This window comes from Crocuta crocuta, unplaced genomic scaffold, assembly GCF_008692635.1.
Source record: "Crocuta crocuta isolate KB4526 unplaced genomic scaffold, BGI_CrCroc_1.0 scaffold39, whole genome shotgun sequence".
NCBI classification, from domain to species: domain Eukaryota; kingdom Metazoa; phylum Chordata; class Mammalia; order Carnivora; family Hyaenidae; genus Crocuta; species Crocuta crocuta.
The window spans coordinates 5,429,857-5,447,886 of NW_027533334.1; the positions used below are offsets into that span (position 1 = coordinate 5,429,857).

Below are 18,030 nucleotides of genomic sequence, written 5' to 3' on the forward strand. Positions count from 1 at the left end.
TTCCTCACAACAACCTTAAGTGTTCGTCAGTCAGTTCACTGTTGCTTTTTGAGCACCTACTATGTGGCAAGCACTGTTCTAGATGCTGGGATATAGCTATGAGTAGACAGGCAAGGTCCCTGTCATTGAGACACATTCTCACGGGGTGGGGGGTAGTCAGGCAAGGTAACAGAAATAAACAAAGAAGGTAACTTCAGGTGCTTGAGAAATAGGGTGAGGTGATGGAGCACTAGGGAGGAGGGGCTGCTTCTGCTAAGGTATCAGGAAAGTTCTCTCTGAAGAGCTGAATCTGGGTCAATACCTGACCCATGGGTAGGGGTGCGGTGGGGTGTGGCCATGCAGACTTGGGGAAGAGTGCTAGAAGTAGAAGGAACAGCAAATACAGCTGCTCTGGGACAGGAAGAAGTGTGGTGGGTTTGAGGGAGAGAAAGGTCCGTGAGGCTGGCATGCAGACATTCATTCATCCAACAAGTCAATATATATTAAGCTTCTGTTCTGTGGCAGGCAGTGTTCTAGGCCCTGGAAATGTGGCAGTGACTAACTAAAAAAACAGACTGCTGTCATAGGACAAGAAGAAAAGAGCAGGAGGGAGGGTCTGGAGGAGAAAGCAGAGGCCAGGTTAAGTAGGAACTGGATAGATCATGGAGATGGTTTTATCTTGAAGCAGTAGAAAGCCACAGAAGAGTTGTAAGCAAGACATGATATGATCTAATGTTCAGGGATGGAGTAAGGGAAGTTTGTTAGAAGGCTGTGTGATCCGGGCAAAGACTGGGCTAAAACTCTGTCTGGGACAGTGGAAGCCATGAAACTGACCAGAATTCGGGATATGTTTGGGAGGTGGTGCCAGCAGGACTTAATGGAAGGTTGTTAGGGGGTGAGCCGAAAGAGGAATACAAGTTTCTAGACTCTTAGCCTCAGCAACAGGGTAGATGGTGGTACCATGCGCCGAAACTGTGAGGACTGGGGAAGGAAGGGATTTGATGAGGAAAAGCAAGAGTTCTGTTTTGCTAAATTTGAGATGCCAATGAAGGTTCAAGCGGAAATGTTCAAGAGGCAGGCGTTCACGAGATATAGTCTGAAGATCTAACTTTGAGAATCTTCAGTGTGTAGATGACTTTCAAAGGTCCAAGACTGAATGACAGCCCTACGAGGAGAATGTAGGCCAAGAAGGGGACTGAGAAAGAGTCTTGGAACCCATTTTACAGATGAAGTAACTGAGGCTCAGAGAAGTGAAGCAAATTGCCCAAGGTCACACAGTATGACAAAGTTAGTCTTATTTCAGAGTCTGCATACTTACCCACTTCCCTTTAATGCCTGAGGTTTCTCACTTCTGCCACTTAGATGCCACGTGACTTAACGTGAATCAGCCTTTCAGTGCCCCTGCTAGCTCATCTATAAGGTGGGGATAACAGTAATTATACATACCACCTAGGGCAGTATGAGTATCCAATAAATGAATAGAATGAAATCGCTTAGAACAATGGTTGGCACACAGTGGAGTTCGCTTGTATCGTTATGTAAGCCACAGCTAGGCACATGCAGGCCTGAGAGGTGCAAGAAGGTAACACGTTCCGAATCTGCTTGGCCAAGGGAAGCTGGCTCAAGACGCCATGGCCAGGAGGGCGTCAGGCTGGGTCAGAGGCAGGTAGAGCCGCCTCAGGTGGAAGGAACTCTTTTATACTTGGTCCAACAATCGGTCCCTGGGCAAGGATGGTCCCAGGCCATCTCCCTGGTGCAGGTGAGACAAGTTACTTTGGGGATCAGGTCAGTAACTTCGTGGGGGCAGGGCTGCAGGCAGAGGTCACAGTGACCCCTTTTAGGAGTAAAACCAAGCCTAAAGAATAGCCTTAGCCCCAAAAGTGTACAGAAGTGTATGCAGTAGCCCATCTTCATGCCTTCTATTCGGTCCTTGCTACCATTTGATGTCTAACCACATGTGGTGTAATAAATATATTTCATCTTTGTACTCAGTTCTTGGCACAAAGATCTTAAGACTCTTGGGATTTCCAGAGTGACAGGAATATCTCTGGGGCCCCTTTGGAGTACACCTGAGTTTATGCTAATGAGGTGGTTTAGCTTGGGGATGCTAGATCCCCTCGGGATGGGGAAGGTCTCCAGCAAGGCCCAGTGATTAGAATGTTGAACCTTCCAGCCCCACCCATGACCTCTGGGAAGAGGAGGGAAGGGGAGGGAAGGGGGTGTTGGTGGCTGCAGATTAAACTCTACTCAAGCTCTTGAGTAACAAGATTTGATGAGCTTCTGGTTGGTAAACACATCCATGTGCCAGAGGGGTGGCACACCCTACTTCCATGGGGACAGAAGCTCTGTGCTCCAGACCCTTCTAGGCCTCACCCTACAGACATCTCATCTGGCTGTTTATTTATATCCTTTATAATAAGTTGGTAAATGTAAGTAAGTGTTTCTCTGAGTTCTGCAAGCCACTCTAACAAATCAAACCTGAGGAGGATGTTGTGGGAGCCCCCCAATTTATAGCCAGTCAGAAGCCCAGGTGACACCTTGGACTAGCAAGTGACATCTGAAGCAGGGAGGAGTGAGCCCTTCACCTGAGGGATCTGACGCTCCCCACACTGTGGGGAGTGTCAGGATTGAGCCGGGTTGTAGGCACCTACTCAGTGTCCGCTGAAAATTGTAGAATTGCTTGGTAGTGTTGGAAAACATGCATTAGACCATGACTCAGGATTCCTCCAATAAGCACCTAGGCTGTAAAGGCTGAATCTGAAGGCAGGGGAAGAGAAAGACCTAGTGAATGTTGAATGTATTTTATGCGCATGGGGCAAACACCTGTTTTTTACCATCAACAGCGTCCCATGCCCCTACTCTTGGTAATGGCAGCCCTCTCTTCCTTGGAATTACCATCCCATCCCCCACCCAGTGTCATTCGTAGATCCCATTCCCTTGTCCTCAATGGTTGCCTAAAGGTTTAATGCATGATCCCAGGCACACTGATTGGAAAACTGTCCTTTGGCTTTACAGATATTGGGAGAGTAACCTTTCTTTCTCAGGGGATTCTGAGCTGCGATAACATAAGAATGGAACTGTCTGTACCCATACCTCCCTTTGCCCATCAGCCATTAGGAGAGAACAAAACCAGGTGAGAGCTTTTGGGGCTTTAAGTGAGCCTCTGGCTCAGGATGGGAGTCAACGCTTCACCTTCTGTTTGCTTAAGCTAGTTGGGTTCCTCACAACCATATAGGACCAACTAATTCATGTCCAGTTCCACTGGTGCTAATTTTCACAGTCTTAGCTGCGACTCTCCTGAAAGTAATTCAGCATTGTCATTTGGTTTCATTAATGACGAACCTAGAAGGTTGAAAGGTCCAGCCCAAGGTCTTATGGCATTAAACAAACTGACTTGTGGCGCACCTGGGTGGCTCAGTCGGTTAAGCAGCAGACTTCAGCTCAGGTCATGATCTCATGGTTTGTGGATTCAAGCACCGTGTCAGCTCCGACAGCATGGAGCCTGCTTCGGATCCTTTGTCTCCCTCTCTCTCTCCCTGCCCCTCCCCAGCTTCACACGCACATGCTCTCTCTCTCTAATAAACATTTATAAAACATTTTTAAAAAGTCTTGTGACTTAGAGTGTATGTGGTCTATTTTTAGTTTATCACCTGCCCTATAGACCTATCCATTTGCCCATATGGAGTCTAAAGTCCTCAGGGGGTTCCCGTAAGAAAGGAGGGTGATCAGACAGAGTGTTTAGAGACAAGAGAACACCAGACAGGCAGTGCTTTGCTTAGGGACCAGGACATCTGTAAACAAGGATATTGGGGCAAAGGAATCAAGTAACTCTCGGTTGATATCCTACTGGATGGGATCAGAGCAAACCATTGGATTTGGGTTTCTACAATTCTGGCCCCAGTAAAAGGGTCCAGTTGAATTATGGGACCCTGAAGGGTTTAGCAGATTTCCAGAATCTTATGGATTCCAATCTTCCTGGAGAGAGTAGATTACTGGTATTTGCTTCATTCATACATATGTATGTGTGTCCATAGGTATGTATGTACACACACACACACACACACACACACACACACACACACACACACACACGTTCCAGCCTCACATATTTCTCCAGAAAGGAAGATTTAAGGAAATGGTAAAAAACATCAGAGTTCCTTAAAGCCTTCTGGGGAATCATCTTCTGGACTTGGCCCCCTTTCCTCCTGTGAGATTTGCCTCTCAAAGCTCGAAATTCTTTTCACAGCTCCTGAGAAGGTGAAAGCCACCGGAGAACAGTCTTGTATTGTCTTGCTTGCCTTTGGGAGGCAAGGTGGGAAGATTGAGGAGCTGGAAGGCTGGGAAGGGGGGCCGGAGGGAGGGGGTCCATCCTCCCTGCACCGCCAATCTGGCAGGCCCAGGTTTTAAAAGCTCCAGAAAATGTAGCACTTGAAAATGTAGCCAGGAGAGAGTAGACCCAGGAGGCCCAGAACTAGAAGCAAATGTGGGTTTTCGGTGTTATTCTTGTCTTTGCTAGGCCAATCACTCCTCCTCTTGTTCTTGCTGCCTGGAGCGGAGATTTTAAAGGGTAACTCTCTCCTTGCTGAAGCCGAGCTATTGTCTGCCCAGGACTTCCTGTATGAAGGAGGGAATCAGGAGAGAGGACCAGGTCCCTATCTAGCCACCTCCCTACCAGAGCAGGCTCAGATTGAGTGTGTCCCCGGCGGGTGAGTGGCCCTTTCTCCACCACAGTTTCGCTGGTGGCACAATCAGCCTCTTAGAAGATGCTAATGAGATTCTGGTAGAGAGCTACAGAATCATCTGTGGCAGATGGTAGAAGGTTAGGTTTTGATTTCTCCTGTTCCACTGTTGTTTTTCTCTAAAAATGTGCTAACCAACGTGCAGCTTGCTTGTGCTTGATTTTGACAAAGCCACAAATTAATTTCTTCATCCCTTTCATCCATCCTTCCTCTAATCATAAATATCTTTTTAGAAATGAACGCAAATCACTCAGCTTCTTCCTGCTGCCCCTCCCCTGAAGTCTGTTTTTTTTTTTTTTACACCGAAGAAATCATTTAAATTCTCTCTGAACCTATGATGATAATATACACCAATGCTTTGAATGCCCCCTGGTAATATATAATTTCATTTTCTCACTGACTGGGGCAAGGCTCGGTTATCATGTTTGGGTTAATTTACACTCCCTCTATGGACAGATATAAAATCAAAAAACATCATAGGAGCCAACAAAGGGAATGCTACCATTTATTGAATACCTTCAATATTCCAGGCACCATGCTAAGTATTATATGGACAATATTTTAGCTACTCGTCACATTAATCCTATAAGGAGGCACTATTCTCATCCCCATTTTATAGGAGAGGAGACTGAGACTTGGAGAAAGAGACTTGTCCAAGATGGGATGGCCAGGAAGTGACAGAACTGGAATTCGAAGTCAGGGAGTGTCATCCAAAGCCAGTCCTTCCACTACCTTCTTCTGTTTGCCATGATGAATTTCAGTTGCACCAGTGCCGATGTTCTCTAGGACTCAGGGGCACTTTTCCTGATTTCAAACCCTTGTTTGGAGACCAGACATCAAGAGGTTTATTTACGGTGAGAGAGGCTGACATGACTTACAGAGGCATTGGCTTGGCCTCAAAGATGGAAGATGGACCCACCATTTTGCAAATGAGGAAATTAAGGTCCAGAGAGTATAATGTTTCCGTTATCTATTGCTATGTGACAAAGCACTCTAAAACTGAGCAGTTTAAGCCCTGAAACGATTTTATTGCTCCCAAATCTGTGGCCCAGGACTTTGGGCAGAGCTCAGCTGTGTGTCTCAGGACTGTCCCGTGTGGTGTCAGCCAGGCTGAGCAGACACCCGAGGGGCCTTGAAGCTGGCTGCTGGCTCCCTGCCCAGCTGGGTGGCCTGGACCTTACCTGGTGGCTCCAGCTCAGAGAATACAAGGCCTCAGGCCAGAACCAGAACAGCAATCCTTCTGTCTCCTCCCATTGGTCAAAGCCAGTCCCAGGGCCAGCACAGACCCAAGGGCATGGACTCTACCTTTGGATGAGAGGAGCAGCACATGCAAATAGAGATGGCCTGTGCATGGTGGCCTTTACAGACAACACCACACATGGTGACTTGTCAGTGGCAAATATCCAAGGGCGAGGCCAATATTATAGAAAATCTCACTGTGGCAGCTTTCCTGGAGGGGAAAAGATTCCCTTCAGAATCTGCATTCTATTTGGACCCCTTCAGCCTGAACAGGTAAATGTGAAAGGTATTTTAGTGGGGATGGGGGTTGTGACACTCATCGAATTCTGCGGGTGATGATGTTCTTGTGGGCCCGTGTTGAGTCCAGTGCCCACATCGTGCACTGGGGGGAAGGGAGTGGCACCTCCCCTGATCTGGGCAAAAGAAAGGGGATGGGGGTGTTTGCCCTACCAAGGCCACAGAAGTGATGTGTCCAAAGATGTTGCGGCGACTGCCAAGATGATCAGAGAAGAGAAAGCCCAGAATGTTCACCCAGTGAGCCTCTAACAAAAACCAGATGGGGGCACCTGGGTGGCTCAGTCGGTTAAGTGACCAACTCTTGATTTCGGCTCAAGTCATGATCTCAAAGTTCATGGGATTGAGCCCCTCGTCCGGCTCTTTGCTGACAGTGTAAAGCCTGCCTGGGATTCTCTCCTTCCCTCTCTGCTCTGTCTCTGTCTCTCTCTCTGCCCCTCCTCTGCTTGCACACACCCTTTCTCTTTCAAAACAAATACACATTAAAAAAACAAACAGACAGAAGGCCTAACCAAGAAGAATTGAATGAGAAAATAAAGGACTTTCAGGCCTTAACTAGCAGGGCATTTGCGATCATTTTGTAAAGCTCATCTACCCAGTTGAGGAAGGAGAAAACATAAAATCAAGGTCAAGTGTAGGCATATGTACCTGGGAAGGAAAAATAAAGTGGATTATGACCAGACGAAGAATAATTCAAACATAGCGACTGTTAGAGCAAGAGGGAACCTAAGAGATCAAAGTTCGTCCTAACCCCACTTTATGCATAACAAAATTGAGGCCCAAGAGAAAACAGAACTGAAGCGCCTATCTGGTCTCCCACAGCTTAGTCATCCTTGCATTGATAATGAGCACTTAGCAGGCACTGATTAAGCGGCAGGCGTTTTGCTGGGTGATGGAAACTGAGGGTCTAGGGGAGAAGGAGGTCAGGAAAAGCGATGATCACGGAATAATGCAGGGAACACTGGGCCAGCAATGCTCAGGGTGGACCGTGGGGGCCCCACACCTCAGCTCCAGGCTCCTTGCTCCCTTGATTCCCCCGGGCTCTGTGTAGAAGAAAGCTTGTTTTTAAAACTCCAGCCTACTGAGCTGCCTGCCCATTGGAGGTACGTCAGAGCCCTGCGCTTTAAAAGAAAGCGCCATTTTCCAATCTCATGTGCTTTAAGGAGAGAGCGTCCTAAATGTGCCTTGTACTTGGGCAGCTCCTAAGAGAGCACTCGCACATGTCGGGAATAGCACAAGGACACTGTCTGTGGTCACCACCACCAGTCCTGAGGGAGGCCATGAGATTTAATCCAGAGCCTCTGACTTCCGATGCCACACGAGACATGTTCTGGCTGGAGCCCCCCACCAGCATGCATGGAGGGCCCTTCACCAAGTCATAAAGTTGGTTTAAACAGGCTGTTTGACCTGATGGGAACCCAAGAGGTTTGGGAGGAAATGGCAAGTTGCTGGTGGCTTCTACCTTCCACAGACTTCAGTGTCCCCTCTCTTCCTCCAGAGGTTCCCAAAGGTTGCTGCCCCTTGGAGTCGTCCAAGGAGCTTGAAAAATCCCTGCGTGATTGTTTTCCACCTGTGTGATGGAGTGAGGGGAGCACAGACGTGGGTGTTCCTTTACTCTGCAAGCCTCTGGCTGCCCATCTCTGTCTCCAGTGGGAGAAATCACAATACCAAACACCTTCGGAGGGCAACAGCTGATCAGAGGGCTTTACAGAATTGCCTTCCTTAGTTCTCATGACCATCCTTTGAGCTAGCGATTATAACTCCATTTTACAGATGAAGAAACTGAGGCAGCGAGTTTAAGTCCGGGTGCCCGAGGTCACATGACTAGCAACAGGCTACAGCCTCGCACCGCCTCCAGGGAAAGCCTGCACACTTAACTCTGCCCAGCGGCAAGGAGACAGGGGGAAGTTCCCCAGGTATAGTCGTCTTCTCTCCTGGGTCCATCCCATTCCCACTCTGTCTCCTGGGATCCTGACCCTTGACGGCCACTGCTCTCCAGCCTTCTGTGACTCTCACCACCTGCTCAGATCACTCTTCCTGCTACCGCAAGCGTCTGCCTCCAGCAGGACTATTCTCCCAGGGACCCGGGGCTCTCATGGGGACCCTCCTTATCTCCTGTCCCTCCATCCCAGCCCCCTTCCTTTCTGCTCCCCACCCCCACCCGACGGAGGAGTTTTGGCTTCAGCCCAGCAGTCTTCCAATAAGGGCCCAGAGCAGGGAAGAGGGAGCCTGGAAGGTTCCTTCCTTTACTTGTCATTTCCTGGATGATTCTAACACGAGGGCCGACGGAGAGCTCAGCCATCCTCATAGAGCTGACCTTCCCTGACAGCTACCGGAGTGCCAGGTGCCTTCCATACATCATCTCATATCAAGCTTGCCAGCAACTTCCAAGGTCACCATCACACACCCCCATCTCAGGAGTAAAGAACTGGGGTCCATCTTCGCCAAGCTAGAGAGTGGCAGAGGTGAGATTTCAACCCCTGTCCATCTGCTCCACAGGCCACAATTTCACAAGAGAAAGGTAAAGGGACAAGGGGCGTTTACAGAAGTGTCTCGCAGCCCCAGACGTACCCCCCAGAGCGGCAGCCTCAGCATTACTGGGGAGCCTGTTAAAAATGCAGGCTCTCGGGCCCCACCCCACACCTACTGAATCCAAGCCTGCATTTTAACAAGATGCCAGGTGATTTCAATGCCTATTAAAGTTTGAGAAGCCCGCGCGTCTGGGCCCGTGGTCCGCCCTCCGCAGCCCTGGCTGAACACTAGAACCACCTGGGGAGCTTTGCAAAACGCTCCGGTCCCACCCCCGCGGTTCAGCTTTCCTAGGGCTGGGTGCAACTGAGGCATCAGAGGGCTTCGCGTCCATTTTATTCTGTGTTGAGCTCCCCAGGTGCTTCTAAGGGGCAGCAAACTTTGAGACGCCCGTCAGTAAGAAGGGAAAGGCTGAAGGCTGTGCAAGGTGGAAGCCACCGGCGACTCGCCGTCCCCTCCCAAACCACAGCGACGCAGTGAGGGAGGGGTGAGTGGTGGGCGGCCGGGGAGACCCAGTGCCGGGACAGGGACAATCTGGGTTTCCTTCCCGCCGGTGCGTGCGGCCGGGCAGACCCCGGCTGCGGAAGGACGAGGGATAGGAGACTCCTTCTCAAGAACCCGGACTGTCTGGACGCGGGGAGGCCGCTTCGGGTGAGTTTGTGGGGCCCCGGTCTGCGCCGAGAGCCCAGCGCCGGGCGAGCGGGGGGCAGTGAGCAGCGCGCGCAGGCGCAGAGCCTCGAGGCGCGGGACTGGGCGGCGGCTCCGGCTCCGCTGCGGCTGGGCGGGGACAAGTCNTGTCCGGCGCAGCCCGGGGCCTGGGCGCTAGCCTGCCAAAGCTGAGTCACGGCCGACTGCTGGGTGCTGGCCGCACGGCCCCCTCCCGGAAGAATGCGTTTCTTTCCTGAAGCTGGCTCCCCTAATGAGACCGAAGGGACAAAAGCCAGAGAGGTGGCTTCTCTTCTACAAAGCCCTTCACTCGCCCTGTCCAAGTCCATAACCAAGGTCACACCCCCATCCCCCTCAGCCCCGCAGCTCTCACACAGCCCCGAGCAGGATGCTCTCTCACACTGCCCCTGAGGATGCCGCCTCTAAGGGGATCATGACTTAGAAGCTCAGGGCAAAGCTTCTCGACAGATCTGTAGCGTCGTGGTTCAGGAAGGTTTCTCTGCGGCTGCTCCATGTCCCCACACCTGCCTGGGGTGTGGGGTCCAGGCTGAGTGGGTTGGCCGGGAGCCGTTTGGAGGACCTGTCAGAAATGCGCATCCCCCAGTCTTGTTTGCGGAGGATGAGATGAGTAGAACTGGGGAAAGTCATAGAAACTGCATTTTTGACAAGTACCCTAAATTCTTTTTAAAGCATGTGGTCGGTAGATTTCACTTGAGAGTGGCTGAGTTTGTAGAAGTTCCCCAGAACATAGATGTGTCAACCACAAATGGGCGTTGTTGAATAACGAAGTGCAGTTTGCCTGGGGAGATACAATTCGTGGTTGGCAGAGGTGGGAGTCAGGCCAGGGTCACAGAGCCCCCAAGCTTGTGTTTAGTTTCTAAGCCCAGGTCAAACCTAGCCAGCAGGGATTCCCAGGGAGCTTCTCAAGAACCTCCTTTCTTCTTTTGTGGGCTTGAATACCCTGAAATAAAAGGTTAGCTGGCAGTTTTACACCTCTTAGCTTTATCACGATGTCTTTCCAATTTGGTATGTGGATTTGGGAATACTGGAGCTTAAGTCCCCATCAGCCACTAACGCCACTAGCCCCCCGAAGAATCTGTTATGTCTAGACAGATGTCAGCTCAAATGGATTGTTAGATGATCTCTACTTTAAAGCTGCTAGTCTATCACAAAAAGATGAAAAATTTACAGAAAATTAGGCTGAGGAATAAATTTATCCCCTTGGTGGGCAAATGTTATCCTGTTAACAGCTCATAATGTNTGTATTTTCTAAAGTGAAGGCAGATGACCTTGGCTCAAATCTCAGCTTTCCCACTTATTAGCTGGTAATCTTGAGTAAGTTTCTAACTTCTTTGTGCCTCAGTTTCCTTAACTGCAAAATGTAGTTGTGAATATTTATTTAATACTTCCCGCTTCCAGGTATAAGATTTGCAAGTGTTATCTTGTGTATTTCCCATTTTACAAATGAGGAAACTGAAGCTCAGAAAGGTTAGATACCAAAGTCACCCCCTCTTGACATGTATTTTCTTCCTCCCTGTTGACCACATCTCTTCATTGCCTCCTTGCTCCTGACTGGCTGTCAGACAATAACTGTTCATGTTCTCATGGGTGCACTATAATGGCTAACACTTTTAAAAATTATTTTTATTTAACTTATTTTTTAAATTTACATCCAAGTTAGCATATAGTGCAACAATGACCTCAGGAGTAGATTCCTTAGGGCCCCTTACCCATTTAGCCCATCCCCCTCCCACAACCCCTCCAGTAACCCTCTGTTTGTTCTCCATATTTAAGAGTCTCTTATGTTTTTTCCCCTTTCTGTTTTTCAGTTATTTTGCTTCCCTTCCCTTATGTTCATCTGTTTTGTGTCTTAAAGTCCTCATGAGTGAAGTCATATGTTATTTGTCTTTCTCTAATTTTGCTTAGCATAATACCCTCTGGTTCCGTCCACATAGTTGCAAATGGCAAGATTTCATTCTTTTTGATTGCTGAGTAATACTCCATTGCATGTGTATACCACAGCTTCTTTATCTATTCATCCATTGATGGACAATTGGGCTCTTTCCATACTTTGGCTATTGTCGATAGCACTGCTATAAACATTGGGGTGCATGTGCTCCTTTGAACCAGCACACCCGTATCCCTTGGGTAAATACCTAGTAGTGCATTTGCTGGGTCAGAGCATAGTTCTATTTTTAATTTTTGGAGGAACCTCCATACTGCTTTCCAGAGAGGCCGCACCAGTTTGCATTCCCACCAGCTGGGCAGAAGAGATCCTCTTTCTCTGCATCCTCGCCAACATCTGTTGTTGCCTGAGTTGTTAATGTTAGCCATTCTGTCAGATGTGAAGTGGTATCGCATTGTGGTTTTGATTTGCATTTCCCTGATAATGAGTGATGTAGAGCATTTTTTCGTGTGTCAGTTGGCCATCTGGATGTCTTCTTTGAAGAAGTGTCTATTCATGTCTTTTGCCCATTTCTTAACTGGATTATTTGTGTTTTGGGTGTTGAGTTCAATAAGTTCTTTATAGATTTTGAATACTAACCCTTTATCTGATATGTCATTTGCAAATATCTTCTCCCATTCGCTGGTTGCCTTTTGGTTTTGCTGATTGTTTCCTTTACTGTGCAGAACCTCTTATTTTGAGGAGGTCCCAATAGTTCATTTTTGCTTTTGTTTCCCTTGCCTCCAGAGATGTGTTGAGTAAGAAGTTGCTCTGGCCAAGGTCAGAGAGGTTTTTGCCTGCTTTTTCCTCGAGGATTTTGATGGCTTCCTGTCTTATATTTAGGTCTTTCATCCATTTTGAGTTTATTTTTGTGTACGGTGTATGAAAGTGGTCCAGGTTCATTTTCCTGCATGTCACGGTCTAGTTTTCCCAGCACCACTTGCTGAAAAGACTGTCTTTATTCCATTGGATATTCTTTCCTGCTTTGTCAAAGATTAGTTGGCCATACCTTCGTGGGTCCATTTCTGGGTTCTCTATTCTGTTCCATTGATCTGAGTGTCTGTTTTTGTGCCAGTACCATACTGTCTTGATGATTACAGCTTTGTAATAAAGCTTGAAGTCTGGGATTGTGATGCATCCTGCTTTGGTTTTCTTTTTCGAGATTGCTTTGGCTGTTCGGGGTCTATTCTAGTTCCATATAAATTTTAGGATTGTTTGTTGTAGCTCTGTGAAGAATGCTGGTGTTATTTTGATAGTTATTGCATTGAACATGTAGATTGCTTTGGGTAGTGTTGACATTTTAACAAAATTTCTTCTTCCTATCCAGGAGCATGGAATGTTTTTCCTTTGTTGTGTGTCTTCTTTAATTTCTTTCATAAGCTTTCTATAGTTTTCAGTGTATGAATTTTTCACCTCTTGGGTTAGATTTATTCCTAGGTATTTTATGGTTTTTGGTGCAATTGTAAATGGGATCAACTCCTCGATTTCTCTTTTTGTTGCTTCTTTCTTGGTGTATAGGAATGCAATTGATTTCTGTGCATTGATTTTATATCCTACAACTTTTCTGAATTCATGAATCAGTTCTAGCAGTTTCTGGTGGAATCTTTTGGGTTGTCCATATACAGTATCATGTCATCTGTGAAGAGTGAAAGTGAAAGTTTGACACCCCCCCCTCCCCCCCGGCTGATTTGGATGCCTTTTATCTCTTTGTGTCGTCTGATTGCTGAAGCTAAGACTTCCAATACTATGTTGAATAACAGTGGTGAGGTGGGCATCCCTGACTTGTTCCTGACCTTAGGGGGAAAGCTCTCAGTTTTTCCCCATTGAGGATGATGGCTAACTTTTTTTTTTTTTTTTTGAGCAGTTACTATGTCCCTTAAACTAGTGTAAACACTTAAATTAATTAAATTCTTGCCACCCTCCACGAATGAGAATTGTCTTCATCTCCCTTTCTCAGGATAGGAAACTGAAACAGAGATATTTGAGATCACACTGCCAGGAAGGGGCAAAGCCAGAACTTCTGTGCAGTGCTCTGGTTTCCAGGTCTGGGTACCAAACTGCTATACTGTGCTGCCAGTTACATGTATTACATGCGAGAGGAGGGAGGCTCCCCACCAATGCAGTGATGCGGGTTGTTTTCCTTCCCATCGGCACTGTGCTTCCAGGTGCAAAGTCTCCTTCTACCGAACACTGGTGACTCTGCTGGGCCTTTTAAAATTGGTGTTTATATAGGACAGCTTAGAGGGGCTTTGGAAAAGACTTGAGTACAAGCCAGCATTGAACCCCCTCCTGATTACCTGCAGGCAGGCTTCTACAGAGGCCCATCCAGAGCAAGGGAGGGACACTGCTGTGGCTCCCTGCCCAGGGGCGGGTAGTGCTATCTCAATGCAGGAATACGGTTTGCAGGCTCAGCCTCCACCCATCAGCTGCTCCCCAGCACGGCAGCCAGGCTGACCCTCTCATGTGTGGTCACTCTTATAACACTGAATTTGGGGGTGCATGCTAGGATATAGACATTAGGGGCAACTCTGGCGAGGTTTCAGATGTAAACAAGGAACATGGTATTGGGAACTGGAGAAAGGGTGATCCATTTTTTTTAAACTGTCTTTATTTTTATTTTTGAGAGACAGCATGAGCAGAGGAGGGGCAGAGAGAGAGAGGGAGACACAAAATCTGAAGCAGGCTCTAGTCTCTGAGCTGTCAGCATAGGGCCCAACGCGTGGCTCAAACTCCTAAACCGTGAGATCATGATCTGAGCTGCAGTCAGACGCCTAACCGACTGAGCCACCCAGGCGCCCCAAGGTGATCCTTGTTATAAAGTGGCAAAGGGCTTGGCTGAATTGTGTTCCAGTGTTTTGTGGAAGGTGACCGTTTTGAGCCGTGAAATTGAACATGTAGCTGAGGAGATCTCCGAGCAAAGTGGTGAGGGAGCCGCTTGGGATCACCTGAACCCTCCTAGAAAAATGCAAAAGGGGAGACGTGAATTAAAGAAGGAATTGTTAAGCAAAATGGAACCAGAGCATGGAGTTTTAGAAAATGTTCAGTCTTCCATAATTGGAAAAAAAAAATGAGAAAGAAGGGTGTGGCTGGCCAGCCGCTTGATAACACGGGGGCGTGAGCACAGATCTAACCCGCCAGCTCAGTGGAAGCTGGGAAAGTGATGGGGTTATAACAGCAAAGACACTGCCAGCGTGAACGGAAGGGAGCAAGAGAAAGCAGGACAGAATGAAGGCAAGTTCACAAACTTCTTGTATGCCACAGGACCAGAGGCTGCAAATGTGCCCTGCTCATCAGGGGAAAGGAAGAAGGATCCTAAAGGCAGTTGAGAGGTTGTTAGGCCATCACCTTGTAGGCCAGAAAGCCTTGAGGGAGCGTCCCTCCCCCAACAGGGCAGAGTGGCATAGGTGGGACCATTGCCCCAGGGGGTCTGGAAGGCAGAGCATTGAACCAAAGAGGATTATTCTTGAGCCTTAAAATCTAGTGGAATTTGCCTTGCTAACTTGTGGGCCTGCTTGAGATCCATTCCCCCCTCCTTTCCTACGTCTTCCTTTTGGAGCGAGAATGCCTGTTCTGTGTCAGTCCTGTCGGCGTATTTGGGAAATATGTAACTTTTATGGTTTCACAGGCTCACAGCTGGAGAAGAATGTGGCCTCAGAATGAACCATATCTTCAGTTGCCTGTATTGATTTAGATGGTATTTCGAGGAGACTTTCAACTGGAAACTTTAGAGTCGATGCTGGAACGAGGCAAGACTGGGATTGAATGGATGTGTTTTGCATGTGAGGACACAAACTCTCTGGACTGAATCGTGCCCCTCCCCCACCCTAAGCCCCTGTGACGGTATTTGGAGGTGCGGCCTTTGGGAGGTAGTTAGGGTTAGATGAGACTCCTGCCCTCAGCCCACGCACCCTCTCTCTGCCATGCGCGGGCACAACAAGAAGTGCGCCCTCTGCAAAGCAGGAAGCGGGTTCTCACCAGAGGTGGCCCTGCTAGCACCTTGATATTGGGCTTCTGGCCTCCAGAGCTGGAAGCAAATAAATCTCTGCTGCTCAGGTCACCCACTCTATGAGAGTTAGCAGCCCAAGCCCGCTCAGATAATTCTCAAAGTCCTCTTCTGAACATTTAAAACCCCCCACTTCTGGAGGCTGCAAGGATGCCTCTAACAGACTTGGGGAGAAGCTCTGCACAAATTGCTGGGGGGCAGGGGTGTGGAATGGAGAGAAAGGCACAAAGAATACTATTTCAGGGCAGGGCTTGATGGAGCTCTCCCAGGTCAGGCACGCTGCTGAGCTCCGCTCTGGCGCAACGCCGCCTCTGGCCCACAGGCACCAGGGACAGCTCTCCAGGCAGCTCTTACTCCTTGCTTTCCCAAACCTCCCTCCAAGGACACCCCCATCAAGGACGATCCAGTGCCCCACAAGCTGGGAAAACAACTGTGCTTCTGGACCCACGGTTTGCCTTTGCTTGGCTCTCTGCGGCCCGACCTCTCAGGAGAAAGACCTGCCCAACCCAGACTCCAGTCGCCCCTCCCGAGCTTCTCCCTGCCCATTCCCGAAGTCCATCCAGCATCCAGGCAGTGCCATCAATAAGAAGACCTCGTCTGAGTTTTGCTTCTTGTGGATAAACAGAAAGATGGCCCAAACCTGGGCAGCAGCTGGGGGAAGAGGAAGGGAAGGTAACTGACATCCATGAAGCCTCTGATAGATGCCTGTTGTTTTAGTCTCAGGCCACAGGGACCCCCACTGCACCCCGGGCAAACAGGCAGGGAGGGGTGAAGCTGCTTGCCCAAGATCACCAGCTAGAAAGGGGCAGAGTGGGCATGAGTGGAGACACAGCCCATCCCAAATGTACCCCCTGTCCCAACACTACACTGCCTTTAAGGACCTAGACCACTGGCATCCAGGCACTCGGCACCCTCCTCGCTGCTGCATCTGCAATGGGCTTCCAGCTCTAGAAAAAACACTGATGCCTGGGCCTCGCCCTGAGTTCCTCATTTCATGGTCTGGAGTTCAGCCTGGGTGTTGGGCTCTTAAAGATTTCCAGTGATTCTAGAGAAAAATGGAATTAAAGGGAATGGATGTCAGAAGCCGAGTGTCTGATGTTCATGACTCCTAGAAGGAGAGGGGAATGAAAGGCTCTCAATGAAGAAGGTCCAGAACCTTCCAGATCAGCTCACCAATAATTCAATATGTAAAACAGACCAATGTGGTTGAAATGGGAATGAATGAGACTTTTTCCAATTTGCCAGCAGTGCTTACCCTCATGCCCACCCTCCCCACAAAGTGTACATTGGAAACCATTGGAGGGGCACCTGGGTGGCTCAGTCAGTTAAGCGTCCTACTTCAGCTCAGGTCAGGATCTTGTGGTTCGTGAGTTCGAGCCCCGCATCGGGTGGGCTCTGTGCTGACAACTCGGAGCCTGGAGCCGGCTTCAGATTCTGTGTCTACCTCTCTCTCTGCCCCTCCCCTGCCCGTGCTCTGTCTCTCTTTCGCAAATAAATAGACATTAAAAAAAATTAAAAGAGAAAAACATTGGGAAAACTCATCCCCTCATAAATGGCTTGAAATGCCCCATCTGTAATGTGTAACATTAAGATGTTTACCTATTCCCCCACCCTCCCCTCAAAAAAAAAAAAAAAAAAAAGATTTCCAGTGATTCTAACATGTAACTAGGACTGAACTCCACTGTCCTCAAGATCACATTCCCTCCATCTGTAAAATGGGACATACAGGGTGTTGTAAGGCTGGACTGAGAGGCCCAGGAAGGGAGGCCTGGAGAGGGAAGGGACACCCTTGGCAAGGGGTATGGAAGCCCCTGTCCAGTGCCTGGTGTTAGGCCATGGATGGGTTTCCCTGCACAACCGCTTGGCAGCCTCCCCTAAATGGAGGGTACCCCACCTCCTTGCATCTGCCCAGTTCCTCACAGCCTATGGAACCCTTCACTCCGTGAGACCAAGGCGCTCACACTGTGGTCCTCAACCAAAGTCTGTTAAATAGGCGAGTGGATGATGTCCTTTGACCTTCACAACAGTTTTGAGAAGTAAACTGGAGAGAGCTCCTTACCTCCCCTGATTCCCTGCAGAAAGTGGGCAATCCAAAGTCGAGTCAAGGTTCTGACTTGACTTGTGTGTCCCAGGGACACAGTTAAGAGAACTTCTCAAAGCTTTTGTTTCTTCACTTCTAAAATGGGACTTTGTAATAATTCCTTTGTTGTAAGTCTATTCTGAAGAGCTGCTGAGACAATATATGGGGAAACCTTTTATATCAACTATTATTTGCTGAGGGAATTGAGATTTGGAGAGTCTGAGCGATTTGCCCAGCAGGCACACAGCTAGTAAATAGTGAAGCCAAAACTTGAACCTAGGACCAAAGAATCTCTGGGCTTTTGGCATTCCCCATACAGAAACACAGACCCACATGTACTTTAAAAGCAAAAACGAACACTCTGATAAGTACGTGGTTGTAGAGAGAGAGATTCAAGTATTTGGAGTCTTACGAGACCCTGGGGGGGTTTGGCCCCTAGTTGCAGTGAATTTTGCAGAAAGGCGGGGCTGGGCCTTGAGTAAAGGTTTTTGTTGGTGTGTTTTGAATGTTTTATGCATTTTTTGAGAGAGAGAGAGACAGAGGGTGAGACAGAGAG

The 18,030-nt window shown here is 48.5% G+C and overlaps 1 long non-coding RNA gene across 2 annotated transcripts in view; it reads left to right on the forward strand.

Annotated features, from left to right (window-relative positions):
• Window positions 1–8,569: 8,569 nt before the first annotated feature.
• LOC144218307 (uncharacterized) overlaps window positions 8,570–18,030 on the forward strand; it is an 83,474-nt gene continuing 74,013 nt past the window's right edge. Inside the window, exon 1 of one of the 2 annotated variants that reach the window (XR_013331107.1) lies at window positions 8,570–8,716. This is a non-coding gene — a long non-coding RNA (uncharacterized LOC144218307). Of the gene's footprint in view, window positions 8,717–9,349; window positions 9,432–18,030 lie in introns of those variants that run through there. The other variant, XR_013331108.1, reaches the window with a different exon arrangement.